We start from the raw sequence: 19,150 nt of genomic DNA on the forward strand, positions 1-19,150 counted from the left end.
GGCCTTTTTGGTTAAGGGGAAGAAAAAGAGGCCCCTTACAAAGAAGTTTTTTTTTGGCCCTGACATGTGCATTAAGGGTCCTCCCTAATTAGCCTGTGCAGTAGGCAGAGTCTTAGCAGGGATGATACCTGCAGTTTTTATGGACTAGCAGCATTTATTAAAGGCAGTTCAAACGAAAATCCAGTCTAGGGAGAAAGACTGTCATCCCTGATTAGCGTGAGCAGACTGCACCAGCGTGTGGCTTATTTATTTGTATTGCATTTCACTTTTTATTTGTTCCATACATTAGAAGTGAACTGTCAATTATAAAGTGTCCACTTGTAACACCAATTCAGTATTTAGTCTCAAACTATGCGCTTTAACCCTTTACCACTAAAATACGTATTTTCACGCATTTGTAGTCCCTTAGAAAGTTAAATTTAATTTAAGACCTTTTCAGTGCTCCAGCTAGGATTTGAAAAGGGAAGGGGCTTTTTTGTCAAAAGGGCACTTTGGACAAGCAGTATTTTGTCAAAAGGGCACTTTTGAGCGCGCGGGCGTTTCTGGAATGCTTCCTCTTGCTGTTTATTTATATGTTATTAATAATTGTTAGAATATATTATTCCCATTATTATTAAACAATAAAAATATAATGTCTTCAATGAGGAAAAAATTAATTACAACGTATTGTAATAAGAGAGTTATTAATCATCATGTAAAAAACAAAGAAGGGCGCCCTTCAATTTAGGTCTAGCTGGAGCACTGCCTTTCTTACTCGATTCATGTTTTTAAGTCTTCATTTCCAAACCTCAGATACTGATGAGCAGCAAACAGCATAAAACCTGAAGAGACTGCGAGTTACTTGCAGGCTGTTCTGGTTTTACGCTGTTTGCACATAGCCATTTTCACTTCGCTTTTAAGTGGGAAAGGGTTAAAACAGCTTATACAATTCTTTTAAAACCTGGGTCACTTTTTTAGGCCATGTATATTATCATAGGGTGTGAGCAAAATGTTTGGCAGGTATGTCACTTGAAAGCTAAATATTGGCTTAATTTTAGAATTATTTTGTGGAGGCAAATTGTATGGTTTTCCATATGTCTTGCCGAAGTGGTCTAAGGAACATATATATCAAAGCAAAGGAACGTGATTGACATTGTTTCTGCAGTTATGTGTTCTGTTTGTGAATCATAATCCGTCTGTTACATAAAAAAAGTGGCGTCATTGGAAATAGAATGTTACATGTTGTCAATAAAGTGTCTGCAGTGTTGAATTTTGGGATTGTATTGCTATTTCAACTTATTTAAAAACACATTGACATGATCAAAGGAATATTGAATTCTAAATTGTGCCCTTGATGATTTCAGAATCAATCTGCTGTTTATAATTAACCAACCATTCTATAATTGATAAAATGGCTTGTTGTAAAAGTTACTTTTAAGTATGAGTCTATGACTTGGTTCTCTGTGGACAGCTTATTTAAATGTCAATATTGAAACTAGAATTAGTGATAAAGATGATGATGACTACAACGATGACAAGGCTGCGGCGTCTGCAGCGGTGGCAGTACAATGACATGAGGATGTTGATGAGGATGTTGATGATGATGATGATGATGATGATGATGATGATGATGATGATGATGATGATGATGATGATGATATAATATGAAGAGATGCCTTAATGTTTATGTTTAATGTCTTCATTATGCCACAATGACAATGCCAGAAACACTATATATAATACTGATCATGTTAAATTTGATAATGGAAACAGATAAAATACCATGTGGTACCCATTGTGATTGTATTGTAAATATTTTTATTTGGCAAATTAAGAAACACAATCCCGTTATTAGCCCCTAAAATTGTAATCGTAGCCACTTTAAAGCGGGTATATACGATTTTTTTGTATGTGTTTAATTGTAAATATTGATAAAATATGTTACAATAACACAAAATAGGCAAGAAAAATGATACATTAAAGCCGAATTTCATAAAATGCAGCAAAGACAAATTAGCGCCCCGAGCCGATAGTGACGTACATATTTTCCTACAATAACCAAAGCATTCGTCTTTGTATTATAAACCGTTAAACTACGAGGGGTGTTCCAGAAGTTTGTGGATTTTCGCCATAACTTATTAGTTTGCTGGTAAAAGTCGAGAAATTTACATATTATACAAACCAATTATCACAAACTTTATATGTAAGCTAAAAATGCATGAATTCCATAAAGCGCGTTTGAAACGCATTGCCATAGAGACCTCAGTAACGACATGCGGCGGACGCGTGTATTATATTTTAAGTATGAGCGTTACACGAATTTAAATTTGGTTTAAATGTCGTTGATAAACAGAATTTACGGCAAATTTCACTTTACAGCGCCTAAGTCCTCCTTACAGCCCGGATTTGGCCCCTATGGACTTCCGCGTCTTCCCGGAAGTTAAATTACAGTTGCGCGGTATTCGCTTTGCAAGTAAACAGGAACTTACAGTTGCAGCAAAGCGAATCGTGTCGTCTTTTGACGCTGACGGGTATAAAGACACTTTTGACAAGTGGATTTCCCGACACATAAAGTGCATTCGCGTTGGAGGTGATTATGTGGAAAAGATTTGACAGTTGTTAACTTCATAACGTCATTGACGTTGAACAGAAATGTTACACGTGCGTCAGTGTGCGAATTGTGCACATGTTTAAATCTCTGATATATATTTATTGTTTTATGTATTTCCATGATATTTGGAGAGTAGATTTGGAAAGGACGAAATATTCTTAACATTGTCCATTTATGTTACCAAATGAAAGTTATAGCGAAAATCCACGAACTTCTGGAACACCCCTCGTAAGTTTAGATGCACATCGTAGATGTATGGTATACATGCTGGCGAATTTGGCTGTACAGCCGTTTTCAATTTCTGAATTAAATATATGGCTTTTTTCGCATTTTTCGACACATGTTCTTCTTAACTTTTATTTTAATTTATATTGAAATATATATATAATAAGTTTTTTACACAGTTTATATACATTCATAAATATTTGACAAAATCGTATATACCCGCTTTAAGAAACATAACTCTCTTTTAATCTTGTACTCACTTCAAGACTTGTTGGCAGTGTATCATGAAGTCGAAGGTATTATTCCTAAACATGCATATTAATGTTGTTTGTTTAAGCTTGCAGTGCATATTTGCTTTGATATTCACATTTGGTGGAGAAATTGGCATTCAAATTTCCCACCTGTTATTTCATTACCTAGCCAGAACTATGTTCATGTGAGAGATATGGGGGTGAGGAAGGAATGCACCCTGAGTGGTTTGTAGCCCACTGTCTTATTCAGAAGTCTGAGTATGCAGTTGGCTGATCAAGTACAGGGAAAATTGCTGACTTAATTGATAATAGATTTATGTGAGTCATAAGTTATGAATATGGAAGTGCAGTCTAGCACTCAAGCTTTCGTTTAATTAAATTTTAATAGTAAGGCATAAATTATCATAAAGTTGTTAGAGGGCATACAACAACATATTATTGATAAATGTAACAATCATATATTATGTAATATATTTAAGAAAAAAGTATATAATATTATTATTTGCCCTTTAATAATACACTTTAACACCGTTATTTCGAACACCGATAATCTGAAGTCACCGTTATTTCGAAGTATTTTTCGGTCCCGATATTGGTTCTTCTTTGTTTTATGTAAAATTTTATTGTTAAACCGACCTTCGTGAAACCGAAGAAATCGTTAATTAGAAGTGATTCCATTCGTCCCAACACTATAATTAGCACCTAATTATCAATCTTTAATTCGAAGTCAAAACTGCAAAACACTGAGCGTAATTTCACACCTTTGCTAGGCGCGTCAAAAGCCGATAATTACACCTTTGTTGTCTGCGCGTAGAGTGTTAATTTTATAAAGTCGTCAAAAGCCGATAATTACTACCGTAGTTATGTAGTTTTGCATTCTCTAGTAACAAACAAACCTGACACATTAGGTCTTAGTTAATGTTGTCAAATGTTAATTCATTTCCTAAAATGTATTCATATGTATTTACATGTATGATGTGCTATTCGTTATATTTTATATATTCTGATAATTTGTGCTATTCATTATATTTTTTATGTTCTGTAATTAGAGAAAAATAAAAAAGAAGAAAAAGAATCGCTTTATTCCTCCGTTTGTTACATTTATAAATTTATTGCTATCTGACTAGTTTACGTTTTTAAGTCGAACAATAAGTAATAATAGCGTGTAACTGAACCATGCGAATTCCACAACGTTTATTTTTACAGAATCAAAGAAGTCATCTGTTAAATGTTTATTTCGAATTATTGTTAATCTGAAGTTTTTTTAACTGTCCCGACAACTTCGAAATAACGGTGTTGAAGTGTACTAAAGTTTCGAAATTTTGAAAAAGTTTGCAGCACTGTGCTTGATGAATGCTTTTTTTGCGTCAAGAAATGAATACTTATTCTTTGCTTTGATAAGCATAAACAACCTAAAAAAAACAGCAGTTTACAAAACTGTTTTAATTTATTTCAAAACATTATTGAACATCTTTTTGAATTGCTGATTCAAAATATCCAAGTATCCTGACATTGGTTCTGCTTAAATTAATTAACCTCTCAAACATTCTAATCATCCATGAAGTGTTTACTTCCTGTACGAAAATTCTATGCAAATTCTGTATAGAGTCTGTACAAAATCTGCCCAGAATCAAGACAGAATTCATTTTTTCTGTACAAAGAGGACACAGACACAGAATATACCTTGCAATCTGTACAGATTTTCTAAGCAGAATTACAATGAAGCAGAATTTTATCTGTAAAGATTATTACACAAGACAGAATTTTAACACTTATAATTTTTACAAGACAGATTTTTAGCACTTTGCATTTTAGCCAGGCAGAATTTCTGTACTTGGTAGAAAAATGAGGCAGAATGTTGGACTTAGAAAAAAATTTAGATTCAACATTTCAAAATGGGACTTGTAAAATTTAAGAAACGGACTTCTGATTTCAGTTTCTTATTGTTTATTGCAGGAAACATTTCTCTATTCACCAAAAACTAACAGTTATGTTCAATTCATACAATAGTTAAAATGACCAAAAAATACAGCATATTATTAGCAAAAAAAAACAAAACAGCAGTACCTATTGTTCATACCATAAGGAACATAGAAAGTTACAATTTAATCCAACAGGCTTCAAGAAAAATCTACAATGGAGTGAAATAAGGTTTAATTTTTTTACAAAGTTTTTATTCTTTGCTTATTGCTGGATAAATTGTCCCAAAATACTGAAAATTGCTAGGACATTTTGTCTGCTGTTTGTCAGCAGTGACATTTTCAATGATTTCCAAGATAGAGAGAGATCCAATTACCCAAGTTTACCCAAACACCAGCGTCAGGTGTGATAAATTTACTCCTATTTCAGCACATTTGCTTTACTTGGCTCTCGTTTTATGAAAATATTCATTTGAATGCCAGTGCTTTAACATAACAAATTTTGTGACAAAAAATAAAAATACCATTATAAATAGGAACAATTAAGAAATTAAGACATAACATTATTAAAGTGTTGTAATATATATGGTTTTAAAGATGTTTGGTTTAGTCTACTTTAAAAATGTGGTTTAGTCTACTTTGAAAAGGATAGTACACTTGTAAGTGTGCGACAAAATCTCAGAGACTTGACATTCGAAGTTTTCAAGCGAAAAATCAAAATGTTCCATGAAATGGGGCGCAGAAGACAATGAGGAAAGAATTATTATTACCAGAGGTATGTTAAAATTTGCTTTTTCTTTCATCAAAATATGTATTTAATCTGTTGACAGTATTTGGCATTGTTTGTAAATTTGTTTAAAATTGAAACTTTGGTTGTGCATTTTCAACTTATAATGCATAAATCATAGTTTCCTAGTTTTTGTAACAATGACCTTGACCTTGAAACGACTGGTCCCCAAATGAATTCCTATGCTAGGTCTGTATGTAAGCAATGAATCTGCATTACAAATGATATATGCAGTATCGCCATCCAAACTCAAGTTATTGAGCAGAACTTTTTTTTTTAAGTCACCTTAGCACTAAATGCTCATGGTGAGCTATATCATGTCAGTCTATGTATGTATATATAAGATCTTTTAAGGAGGCTTTTAGATCACCTGAGCACAAGGTTGTTCTTATTGTAAGCTTTTGTGATTGCCTTTTATCCATTGTGCCTCAAACATTTACCATGTAAACACTGTTGTGGAAATATTTAATGTCAAATCTTTATGAAACTTGTTCTGAACATTTTTTTCAAATAATAGCACTTTTGCTCATCTTAAAAAAACAACAACATTTGTTTTAATGGTAATACTCCAAGTTAGGAAATGGTTCCTATACATACAAGACATAGACACCAAGGTAATTCTTCCTTGTATTGCTATTATGAAATCTTCTGAACACAAGTGACAACCTGCACAAATCAATTGAGTTACTTTGGGTCTTAGGTACTGGTAAGCTCAATATTTTCCTTTGACCCTCATTTTATTTGCATTAGCAGGCAAGTTAATAAAGATAAATGATTATAATTTTCCAGATGGTTCAACTGATGGAACATTATCCAACCACAATAAAAAGATTTGGATTGCGCAAGTTTTGCAGTGCTGCCTTTTACCTGATGGTGAAACTTAGTTCCGGGTATGTAAGGTATTAAAGTAAAAGTTTTTTTCATAAAAGTCTTTTTTTATTAGTCTTTTCGAGAAATAAACATTGATTGTATCATCATAAAGCATACATAACTTTGACAAATGCTTCAATTAAACATTATTGATTAGCAATGTTCACAGATTTTGATTTAGATCAACTTCTGTCTTAAAATATATTTTTTAGTTAAGTGGAATGAAGTGCTTTCATTTATTTTTAAACAGCCATAAATCCGAGGGAGACACAAGAACAGTCAAGAGGTCAGGTTCTGGCGGGGAACAAGCATGACATAAAGCCTGTGCTTGATGCCGTCATCATTTCTGCCTGCAATGGTACATTTTGTCTTGGTTTTTTTTGCTAGGTATTTAACATAATGAAACAGTGGTAGGAATTTTATTTAAATTCATGACCAGGTTTTCAAAGAAGATAAAAAATGAGATTATTAAATGTGGGTAGGGCGTATCTGGTCAATAACTTAAGTTTGCCTAGACTCAATTGATGACCTTGCATTGAGGCCAAGATAGGGATTGCATACAGAGCCCAAATGTGTCACTAAAAATAAACAAGAAACCGTCGGAGACGGGTGATGCTCCCCAAAGGTTTTTTTTGTCACAATATTGCACTATATATTCAGATAAAAGGAAACGTCTTAAGGGCACAGTAGTTGGGGGGACAAAAAAATATTTATAGAAAATTTCAAAAGGCCATAACTCTTTAAAAAATCATCCAGCCAGAACCTGCTGATAATATACACATCTCCTCTTGGTAGTGAAACTTCCCATAAAGTTTCATTGAATTCCATCATTAGTTGCTGAGAAATAGCCCGGACAAGAATTGCACTATATGTACAGTTAATGGAAAATTTCAAAGGGCCATAACTCTGTGAAAAATCATCCGACCAGAACCCGCTGATAATATGCACATCTCCTCTTGGTAATGAAGCTTCCCATAAAGTTTCATTAAATTCTGGTCATTAGTTGCTGAGAAATAGCCCGGAAAAGAATTGCACTATATGTACAGTTAATGGAAAATTTCAAAGGGCCATAACTCTGTGAAAAATCATCCGACCAGAACCCGCTGATAATATACACATCTCCTCTTGGTAGTGAAGCTTCTCATAAAGTTTCATTGAATAACGGTCATTAGTTGCTGAGAACTAGCCCGGACAAAAATTGTGCACGGACGGACACACGGACGGACAGACGAAGCGGCGACTATATGCTCCTGCCAAAATAAATTTGGGGGGAGCATAAAAAGGTTAACTTGAGCTTGGATGGAGGTATTGGACACAAATTGTGTGTTAGCTTTATACTTTTTACAGCCATTCTCACCCTTCCTCTGAATGAAGTAGTGCAGTTGTTTGTTACTCAACTTACTGACATTAGTTTCACTGTTTGGTATAAGCACTTGGTCCTGGTAAACCAGCTATTCCAGGATACTTTGAGTTGGTTAACTTAATGATATGACAGGCATATTGTTGATATGCTGTTGATAACAGCCAATAATCCAACAAAATCAAACAATAATGCAAACGTAGAAAATTTAGTTGTTTGCAGTTTAAGTCGGATCAAGGTCAAAGTAAAATTTACTAAATACCAAAAAACTATTGGGATCGCATTTTAACTTTGGGTCTAATTAATACTAGAATCAAACAATGGTTTGAAATTCAATTTGATGTTTGTGCTATAAGTGAATTTTGTTGGGCTGGCACTTGATGTATGATGTCTTTAATACAGGTATGGCATTACTGTTTGAAACTGAGTAGTTAGAATAAATTGGTTTCACCATGTATCAGTTTTTTAGCTCGGCTGTTTTCAGAGAAAACCCGAGGTATTGTCATAGCCAGCTTGCCGTCCGGTGTCAGCCTTTCAGACGTGCTTAAACCTTGACATTTTGCTCTAAAATCAAAGTGCTTCCACCTACAACTTTGAAACTTCATATGTAGATGCACCTGATGAGTTCTACAAGCACACTCATTTTTGGGTCACTAGGTCAAATGTCAAGGTCACTGTGGCCTCTAAAAAAAAAAAATATATATCTGACAAGCTTTTATTTATTCAAAACTGCACCCGCAGCCGCGCGTTGGCACCTGTTATGCGGTGCCCTTGTTGAGGAATGATATAAATATGTAAATGTGTAAACATTTATTTTTTTCCGATAGGTTATGTCTGGATGTGGTGCAAAGACCACAGCAAAACAGTGCCAGATGACACCTCCTTCAACAAGGCCGTGACACTCCAAATAGACTACTCCAGGAAATAAATGAAATCATCTTGGAAATTAGACTAAAAATAGGGGGTGTTAGATTGTTTAATTTTTACCCTGTCATAATGTGATCAATTCAACAACAACAAAAATATTGGTACTGTCAGTATATTTCATTGTGTACATTTTATTGTTTACATTTTATAATCTCATTAAAAAAATGTTATTTATTGATGGTCTGTTTATTTTGCTTTTTCTTCCTGCATACATTTTTTGTACAGAAAATTTTCTGTACAGAATTTAATATTAAACAGATTTTATTCTGCACAGAATTCTATTCTCACATTTTGGTTCTCCCCAGATTTAATTCTACCAGATTTTTTTCTGCCTCGAACAAATTCTGCTTAATTTAAATAATTCGTAAAATCTGTACAGAATTCGTTCTTTGTTTATATTGAAAAAATCTATAAATAGAAATCTGGTTCAACTCATTTAAAATGGACACCAAATATTTTCTGCACATATTCTACACAGATTTTGTGTATTTTATTCTGCACATAATCTGGTTGCAGTCTGCCCAAACATTTTCGTACAGGTTGTTCAAAACTGACAAAAGGGGCATTTCGACTCCTACCATAGGTAGTAAATCAAGCCTTATTGGACTAAGCCCCAATAAAACACAATATAAAAGGCATTTCTAATAGGCGATTTTGGATAAGAGACTATTTAAATACTTTTTCAAGGTTTAGAGATTATTTTGGGAAGGGTATTATTGTGTTACCTATTACTGTCACCCATAATTCCAGATGTACTAAAAAAAAATGTTAATGGCTAATGACAGAAATCTGTCTGACAAGTTTACAAATTGGCTGGAAGGAAGATAGTTGCAAGTTAGTGAAGATGAAAGGGTGGGTAAATGTGGTACAGCCCTACTGACAGTCAGTCAGATGACAGATATAGCAAATCCATTCACTGACCACAAATTAATACACAAGCAATTGTCCATGGTTAGTTTAACAAATTTGATTTATTTAGATCTTTCAATAGATTAACTTCAGGGGCAGAACAAGGTGGTGGGTTGTTGTAACTTGAGAACTAGTTGACACATTAACATGGCTGAACTTGCGGTTTCCTTCAGAAGCTGTGTTTGAATGTGACACCAAGCCTCAAGGTGATGTAAATGCTCTCTTGGTCACTTGCTTATAACAGCATTAATTACTGCACTTACCAGTCAAGAAAATGATGGACAGGTTGACCGTAGCTGGCACACCTAATTAATCAATCGCTGATTGGTCAATAGATATTTAGATAAGAGTTTGATGGACTGCTGGCGAGATGTCAATTGCCCTCTTCAGCTGTGACCACTAAAACATGCACTTGTCCCACAAAAATATTTGGGCAACACTTAAATTGGGAATGCATGACTTAATTCAATGAAAGAAGTTGAATTTTAACATAAAATAGAAGTAAAGATCAAATATATTTATATCATTTTTGTAACAAAAATGCTCAGTTAAAGTTTTCCATTGATTTTGGAAACATGAGGCACTTGTGTCAGTTTAAATTTATAAAAAAATAATACAATTAAAGAGAAGGGCTTTCATTTAGCATTTTTCTTTGATTAATTTTATTCCAGTAACAATATTGCAACAAAATCTTTATCAAACATGAGGACTCTATATCTTTCTCTTAGCCACCATTCTGATTTATGGAATCTTGAATGCACTTTATGCTATGCCAGATTCAATTCAATCGAAAAAAGATCTGAAAAACCTAATTGCTTGATAAGAGTCCAGGATATGACATCAAAGTTACGTCAAAGTGTCCTCTTAAGAACTTGACTGAAGGACCAAGCAGCCTTTCAAGATCTTATCTACATGTTTGTCACAGTTATTTGATGGAAACTAAAAGAACATTGTCATACTCCATTATAAATAAATCATTGATCATATCAATTTATCAAGTTTGAAAAGGTCATAAAATGACTAGAAAAATGTTTTATAAAATGCATTCCTTTGCATTGTTGTGTTGATGACACATACTCATTACTGGCACTTTGTCGAGAGTCTTAGGCAGGACTTTACCCTGATTATAGATACCAGTGCTCCAGCTAGGATTTGAAAAGGGTTGGGGGGGGCCAAGTGGATGGATTGACCCTTTAGGCTCTATGGTGCTACACCCTTCGGTTTCGGTCTAAGTTAGGCACTGGAATCAACACTGGTTATATTCCACTAAGTTAGGCACTGGAATCAACACTGGTTATATTTCACTAAGTTAGGCACTGGAATCAACACTGGTTATATTCCACTAAGTTAGGCACTGGAATCAACACTGGTTATATTCCATTTACATCTTAAGTAAAATGGTGGCATTTTTCTTTAGCCTTTTTGAGCCTGCTAACAGTCAGTCCAATATAGCACTCATAATTATCATTCTGTGCTTGTCTAGACTGTTACTAATTATCATTCATCATACAATTTAAAATAATATGCCACAAATGTTCACCATATAATACAGCATGTCGCATGAATGACACTTGTTCTGGGTTTCAAGATCAAGGTCACTCTTTGAGGTCAGCTGTCAAATTTAGTCATAATACTGCTTGTCCAGACTGTGACTTCCCTATTAAATTTTGAAACAACTTGCCACAAATCTTTACTATGTTGATACTTCATGTCGTATGTTACAAGTTTTCTGTGCTCAAAGGTTAGCGTCACCATTAGAGGTCGTCAGTCAAATTTGATCATTATTCAGTTTGTTCAGACAGTGATTTCATTGTGCAGTTTTAAAATAATTACTTCATTATGATGTTAATAATTATGTTACTTATGTTGGTATGGAGGGTTACTTCTAAGATCCTTCTAAGGCCCTACCTCAAATGTTATGAATGTCACATACCTCAAATGTCATGTTGGTCATGTACCACTAATGTCATGAAGGTCACTTACCTCAAATATCATATAGGTCACATACCTCAAATGTGATGAAGGTCACATACCTCAACAGGGTTCGACACTAAGGCACGTCCGACAAACATTGTCTAGTAAGATCGGTGGCCGGGCAAGTAAAACTGCGGGTTAGCTTGTCCGACTGGTCGTACATAAAAAATATATACTGATTCATATAACTATAACTAACTGCTGTGAAAACCTTTTTATGTCCCCCACTTTAGTAGTGGGGGACATATTGTTTTTGCCCTGTCTGTCTGTTGGTCTGTCTGTTGGTCTGTCTGTTGGTCTGTCTGTTGGTCTGTTTGCGCCAACTTTAATATTTTGCAATAATTTTTGCTATATTGAAGATATCAACTTCATATTTGGCATGCATGTGTATCTCATGAAGCTGCACATTTTGAGTGGTGAAAGGTCAAGGTCATCCTTCAAGGTCAGAGGTCAAATATATGTGGCCAAAATCGCTTATTTTATGAATACTTTTGCAATATTGAAGATAGCAACTTGATATTTGGCATGCATGTGTATCTCATGGAGCTGCACATTTTGAGTGGTGAAAGGTCAAGGTCAAGGTCATCCTTCACAAGGTCAAGGTCATCCTACAAGGTCAAACATCATATAGGGGGACATTGTGTTTCACAAACACATCTTGTTCCTTACTGTGTAAAATTACTCTTGTATCCTTTATTTACATCAGAACAAAACTATTGTATATAAATTAACGCGGAGCATTCACATGATTCATCGCTATTTTTAGACACAAATGAGAGCTTCCCGCAGGAATGGCTTGTTTCCATTGGTCAAGTTGTTACGAATATTAATGATTTTCTACAGTGTCATAAAACTGTACAGCATGTTTTTACAACTTCTTTCAAAAATTCGGTATCGTCAATGTAAACATTTTTGCGTAGCATACAAGATAATGTAATTTAAATAATGGCTTTGTCCAAGTTCGGATTTTCGTCTGACAAATCAGTTAATAAAGAAGAATCCGGGGGTAAAACTGAAGGAAACTTAAATATGAAAAAAAGAACATGAAAACTTCAATTTTATCCTATGGAAAATCGAGTCAGTTCCCACGGCTTGAATTTGACGAAGAAAAGCAAAAGAATAGTTTTATTTTATTGAATTACTCTATACATCAAAATAACTTTCTGGTGTTCACTGATTATTTACTGATAAATCCTGATTAAAAAGTTACATGAAACAATTGTGTTTATTTGCTATGTCATTTATGGTCACGTAGACATCAGATTCGGGCTAGTACATTTTAAGAAGAACTGGTCCAATGGTCTTGCTGTAAAAACAGTTAATGTCGAACCATGCTAAAATGCCATGTAGGTCATATACCTCAAATGTCATGTAGGCAACATACCTCAAATGTCATGTAGGTCACATACCTCAAATATGATGTAGGTCACAACCTAAAATATCATGTAGGTCACTTACCTCAAATGTCATGTATGTCACATACTTCAAATATCATATAAGTCACATACCTCAAATGTGATGAATGTCACATACCTCAAATATCATGTAGGTCACATACCTCAAATATCATGTAGGTCACTTTCTTCAAATGTCATGTAGGTCACATACCTCAAATATCATGTAGGTCACTTACCTCAAATGTCATGTAGGTCACATACCTCAAATATCATGTAGGTCACATACCTCAAATATCATGTAGGTCACATACCTCAAATGTCATGTAGGTCACTTACCTCAATTGTCATGTAGTTCACATACCTCAATTGTCATGTAGGTCACATACCTCTTATGTAATGTAGGTCACTTACCTCAAATGTCATGTAGGTCACTTACCTCAAATGTCATGTAGGTCACATACCTCAAATGTCATGTAGGTCACATACTTCAAATGTCATGTAGGTCACTTACTTCAAATATCATGTAGGTCATATAGTATATACCTCAAATGTCATGTAGGTCACTTAACTCAAATGTCATGTAGGTCACTTACCTCAAATGTCATGTAGGTCACTTACCTCAAATGTCATGTAGGTCACATATCTCAAATGGCATGTAGTTCACATACCTCAAATATCATGTAGGTCACTTACCTCAAATGTGATGTAGGCCACATACCTCAAATATCATGTAGGTCACTTACCTCAAATGTCATGTAAGTTACATACCTCAAATGTAATGTAGGTCACATACCTCAAATGTCATGTGGGTCACTTACCTCAAATGTCATGTAGGTCATATACCTCAAATATCATGTAGGTCACATAATCAAATGTCATGTAGGTCACATACCTCAAATGTGATGAATGTCACATACCTCAAATGTCATGTAGGCCACATACCTCAGATGTCATGTAGGTCACATACCTCAAATTTCATGAAGATCACATACCTCAAATGTCATGTAGGTCACATATCTCAGATGTCATGTAAGTCACATACCTCAAATGTCATGTAGGTCACATACCTCAAATTTCATGTAGGTCACATACCTCAAATTTCATGAAGGTCACATGCCTCTGTCTTGAAAGTCACATACCTCAAAGGTCATGTGGGTCACATATCTCAAATGTCATGTAGGTCACACTTTAAGGTCAGATCTCAAAGCTTGGTATACACGTGTATTACAGCTTGTTTGGATTGTCATGTCATTATATTTATCTTGACAGAGTATGTTCATTTGTTTGAACTTAAAAAAACAACATAAAATAATAGATTTCCTGATTAAAACATCTCCTACTATTTTTCGAATGACTAGAACATAAAAGACGCCATCATTCACTATCAACAAATATTAAAGATTTAAAGGCTTAATTCCTTTCTTGAAAATTGTATATTCTCTGGTTAATGAATTTAAAATGTGAAAACCTGAAAGAAAAGTTCCCTTATATTTTTCCATATATGGGGTAATTGCTAACACAGCATTCAGATGACGGTATAGTTTGATACAGTCGCATAATGAAATAATTTGTCCCAGTATTCAAGTAACTGCAATGTTTTATTTGCATTTTCCAACACAGTAACCTAATATATTGGGAGTTGTATTAGTGTCTGGCTGGGTGGGGGTAACATATTGAATGACAACTGTTCTCGTCTGTCCCAGATCTGGATATTTTTACAGTGTGTAATTATTATGATCTGAAATCATGATGTGAAAATTGTTCAAATGGAGCATGAATATGACATTATTTATGATTTTTGTTGGGTGGAAGACCCATATGGTTGATAAAATTGCTTTTAATTTTTGTAGGTTCACAGAGTCATGTTTGCAGACCAAAGTACCATAAAAAATATGAATGTTTTTCCAGAAATTGTAGCCAGGAAGTGTAATGCAGCAAAAGATTCAAATGCATGCAAACAAAACATGTTTATCGGAGAATTCTTCTGATATTATCTTTCTATTTATTTGATAAAGAAGAGATCTAGATGAAATCTGTCCTCATTTATTTGTCATCAATGAACAAAAAAACATCAGATAAAACCCGAATAAATGGCTTTTTGTTATTCTGTACTCCTAAAATACATGGGCAGTGTTTACAAGTGCTTTAAAAGATTTATCAATTTGAATATAATATGATTTATGTGCGAGTTTGGTTGCAAGTAATCATACCATGTGATTAATTGATATCTGATCATTCCTTTTTTCATAAATCTATGAATCAAGAGGCTCAATACAAGAAACAAGAACTGGTCCAGTTTCAGCCAAATTGAGTGGTTCTTTAAAGGTGCATTGTAGATGTTAAAACTTAATAAACTTCAAGAGATTTGTTTTTTCCCTGTACAAATTGACAAAAAATATTAAAATTTGTGTATTCATGAATGTATTTGTCTATAGGCAATTATAAATAAAGTAATTGCAAACAGAATTATGCAAAAAATATGAAATAAATTTGGAAAAAAATTTGCTGAAACTTTGTTTAAGAAGCATTGAGATCCAAATTGACTTGTTGGTGTAGAAAATTCCGAATGTTACAGTATGATTTATCAATAATGTTCCTGTGCATTGTAGCACTATGAGGTACGTTACATTGTGAATACTTCTCAGAAGATAATTTGATGTTTTTATGTCCCCGGCAGGGTGGCATTTAGCAGTTGAACTGTCCGTCAGTCAGTATGTGTGTATGTCAGTCTGTCCGTCCGTCCGAAAATTTTAATAGCCATAACTATGTCAATATTGAAGATAGCAACTTGATATTTAACATGCATGTGCATATCAAGGAGCTGCACATTTTGAGTGGTGAAAGGTCAATGTAAGGTCATCCTTCAAGGTCAAATGTCTAATATATGGCGTCTGTCTGTTCGTCCAAAAACTTTAACATTGGCCATAACTTTTTCACTATTGAAGATAGCAACTTGATATTTGGAATGCATGTGTATCGCATGGAGCTGAACATTTTGAGTGGTGAAAGGTGAAGGTGAAGGTCATCCTATAAGGTCAAATGTCAAATATATGGCGTCTGTCCGTCCGAAAACTTTAACATTGGCCATAACTTTTTCACTATTGAAGATAGCAACTTGATATTTGGCATGCATGTGCATATCACGGAGCTGCACATTTTGAGTGGTGAAAGGTCAAGGTCATCCTTCAAGGTCAAATGTCTAATATATGGCGTCTGTCCGTCCGTCCAAAAACTTTAACATTGGCCATAACTTTTTCACTATTGAAGATAGCAACTTGATATTTGGCATGCATGTGTATCTCATGGAGCTGAACATTTTGAGTTGTGAAAGGTGAAGGTCAAGGTCATCTTTCAAAGTCAAATGTCAAATATATGGCGTCTGTCTGTCCGAAAACTTTAACATTGGCCATAACTTTTTCAATATTGAAGATAGCAACTTGATATTTGGCATGCATGTGTATCTCATGAAGCTGCACATTTTGAGTGGTGGAAGTTCAAGGTCAAGGTAATCCTTCAAGGTCAAAGGTAATTTAAAAAAAAAAAAATCAAAGCGGCGTTCTCATGAAGCTGCACATTTTGAGTGGTGGTCAAAGGTTAAAAAAAAAAAATTCAAAGCGGCGTTCTCATGAAGCTGCACATTTTGAGTGAGGGAAGTTTAAGGTCAAGGTCATCCTTCAAGGTCAAAGGTCAAATTTTTTATTTTTTTTTTGTTATTCAAAGCGGCGCAATAGGGATCATTGTGTTTCTGATGAACACATCTCTTGTTAAATTTAATATTGAACAGTGTTAGCCTAAGGTTCGGTATTTTAACATAGTATTTTGCTGTTTGATTCTCAGTTTAATTCTAAAAAAAATACCAATTGAGGACATCATTTTGTGTGGATACGGTAGTATTAAAAGTATCTTGTTCATATTGCTATACTCGTAAATACAAAATAAATAACAATTAAAGCTGCCGTGGTTTCATTTCTTTAATATCTTTCTTCAAAGTTCACTTTTTCTGATCTACAATTGTATATTTCGGTTGATTAGCATTTGAAACATTGTCCCAACCTCAAGAATGTTCTCAACTATAAAGTTTTACATGTAAAACACACCAGCCACAAAGAATAATATTGCTGACATTCATTTGTTCACTTAACCTAACTTTCGCATGGGTTACATTACACTATTAATGGGGTAGGTTAGATATTAAATATAGAATGTTGGGTTGAAACAATCTACAAGACTCCCCCTGTATCTTTTGCTTACTAATTGCTCTGGCTTCTTTGAGCACACCCCAGTGGCATTAAAAAGTCATTTACTTGAAACAAAAGGCCAAGTATTATGTTATTGATTTGATTAAATGGCCATTAATCAAGTTGGTATTCCAGCATAGGTCACATTATGCAGTGTACAAACACACATTGTATAAGTATGGAGTTAATCTGATAACCCAATTAAGATAAGAACAATTTAACAGGCAAGATGAAAGAACTTATAAGTGATATTTTGTTTCAATCTAGGGCTGCCAAAAATAACATAGCTACTGTTGAATTCCCACACTAACTGTGGGTCTCCTATTTTAATGTTTTTCTCTTTTCTTTTCATTGAATGATCTGTGGTTATTGTATTACACTGTGAGGGTTTAGGGTGAAACTATTGTATTTTATTCACATTTCTGTATAAGATACATTAGTCTCGCTCCACCCTTAATTGTATGACATTGACTTGATAGGATATTGTGCTGACTACTACATGTATTACAATGTAGTTAAGTCTTGTCTGTATTAGGTGTTAACTATATGGAACAGTTATACACTTCCCAAGTAAACAACTTAAAGAACGGGGGACCTCATATCCGTCAATGAATGCTTATAAATGTTCAATTCAAATAGTCTCGTACATGTGTAATTTCACTAAAGTCCATGATTTTCAATCATTTTATACAGGTTTTATTAGTACAAATCGCTTTATTTTAGAATATTATCTATTGTTATTCCTTCTGCTAGTATCATTAATGCTTTGATAATACCTTGTATTAAAATACGTCATTCTTCACGCCTCTTTGATAGTCTCTGGTGAAACATTTGTGGTTTTAACAGCAAGTGATGTGTCAGTTGCTTTTTGCCACTTCAGCAGTCACCGTGGTTAAAATAACTAAACTAATAGGGTAGCAGTACTGAAGCGTTAAGTCGCTTTTACGCTTTTACAGTCTTTTAATTGTAAGATAATACGTTGTGGAACAATACCCGTGGGGAGTATATAGAGGCTTATTGTTGTAACCTTGCACAATGGCGATGATGATAGCATGTTTTATGTATAACCTTTGCCATAGGTTTTTTTGTGGATATGATTTTCAGATTGGCAAATTAGTTTTGCTTGGCTTGTCACTGAGGAGCAGATGTTTGTGCTGTCCTGCCATTTATTAGGATTACTTGATTGGGGTGAAATAGGATCAGCTGTGGCAGTCTGTCATTGTGAGTGGTGATTAGGCAAAATTGTCTGTCATTGTACAAGACATGGAGAACTAAAAAAAATGGCCATTTGTTATATAGGATCATTAGAGCACTGTGATTTGTTTTTTTGTGGCTCTGGTTAATGGTGCATTTTTGCAGATAAATTGTTGGCTATACGTTTTCTTGGACATATGTTGCTCATGAAAATGTGTGTTCATTGTTCATTCTCATTGATTGTCATTGGTCAACAGTTACTGTGACAAGCATTCTCATTGATTGTCATTGGTCAACAGTTACTGTAACAATCATTCTCATTGATTGTCATTGGTCAACAGTTACTGTAACAAGCATTCTCATTGATTCTCATCGGTCAACAGTTACTGTAACAAGCATTCTCATTGATTGTCATTGGTAAACAGTTACTGTAACAAGCATTCTCAGTGGTCAACAGTTACTTTGACAGGCATTCTCATTGGTCAACAGTTACTGTAAAAAGCATTCTC

General features: G+C 34.3%; 1 protein-coding gene and 1 long non-coding RNA gene across 2 annotated transcripts in view; both read left to right on the forward strand.

Moving 5' to 3' along the window:
* LOC127857791 (exostosin-1-like) overlaps positions 1 to 19,150 on the forward strand; it is a 112,333-nt gene that overhangs the window by 24,005 nt on the left and 69,178 nt on the right. The gene's annotated exons all lie outside the window — the stretch shown is intronic.
* LOC127857806 (uncharacterized) lies at positions 5,528 to 9,074 on the forward strand. The gene is made up of 4 exons (XR_008038644.1): positions 5,528 to 5,760; positions 6,562 to 6,662; positions 6,893 to 7,000; positions 8,830 to 9,074. It is a non-coding gene; the product is annotated as an uncharacterized LOC127857806 (long non-coding RNA).

The sequence above is a fragment of the Dreissena polymorpha genome, chromosome 14, assembly GCF_020536995.1.
Source record: "Dreissena polymorpha isolate Duluth1 chromosome 14, UMN_Dpol_1.0, whole genome shotgun sequence".
Lineage (NCBI taxonomy): Eukaryota > Metazoa > Mollusca > Bivalvia > Myida > Dreissenidae > Dreissena > Dreissena polymorpha.